The sequence below is a fragment of the Corvus kubaryi genome, unplaced genomic scaffold (genome assembly GCF_017639235.1).
Source record: "Corvus kubaryi isolate FWS band 111438036 unplaced genomic scaffold, C.kubaryi_AGA036_p1.0 66, whole genome shotgun sequence".
NCBI classification, from domain to species: Eukaryota; Metazoa; Chordata; class Aves; order Passeriformes; family Corvidae; genus Corvus; species Corvus kubaryi.
Window position 1 is genome coordinate 33,736,059 of NW_024582054.1, and position 935 is coordinate 33,736,993.

Genomic DNA, 935 nt, shown 5'->3' on the forward strand with positions numbered 1-935 from the left:
CACACACAGTGTGACAGTCTGAGCATCTCACACAGTGTGACAGTCTGTCACACACACACACAGTGTGACAGTCTGAGTGTCACACAGGCAGACAGTGGCTGTGTCTGAGGATGTCACACAGGTTTACACTATCTGGGAGCATCACAGAGTTTTACACTGAGCATGTTACACTATGTTTGAGCCTCACACACGGTTTTACATGCTCTGAGCATGTCACACTCACAGGTTTACACGCTGTGTCTGAGTGTGTCACTCAGTGTCACACACACGGTGTTAACGTTCTGTGTCGGAAGATGTCACGCACTCAGTGTTACACATTGTGTTTGTGGATGTCACATGTAGTGTTACACTCTATGTCACACAGTGTCACATACTGTGTCAGACACAGTGTCACCCGCTGTTTGTGTCACACACTGTATCACACACTGACCATGTCACACGCTATGTCACAGTGTCACATGGTGTCTGTCACACACAATGTCCCATGCTATGTCACACACTGTCTCTGTCACACTCAGTGTTACACGCTACGTCACACACACTGTCACCCGCTGTCTGTGTCACACACTCTTGGTGTCACATATAGTGTCACACACTATGTCACATACTCAGTGTCACACTCTGTGTCACACACTCTTGGTGTCATACTGTCACACACTCTTGGTGTCACACTGTCTCTGTCACACTCTCCGTGTCACACGCTCTGTCCCACGCTCACAGTGCCACACTGTGTCACTCTCAGTGTCACACGCTATGTCACACTCTCCGTGTCACACACTCTGTCCCACGCTCACAGTGCCACACTCTGTGTCACTCTCCGTGTCACACGCTATGTCCCACGCTCACAGTGCCACACTCTGTGTCACTCTCAGTGTCACACGCTCTGTCCCACGCTCACAGTGCCACACTCTGTGTCACTCTCCGTGTCACACGCT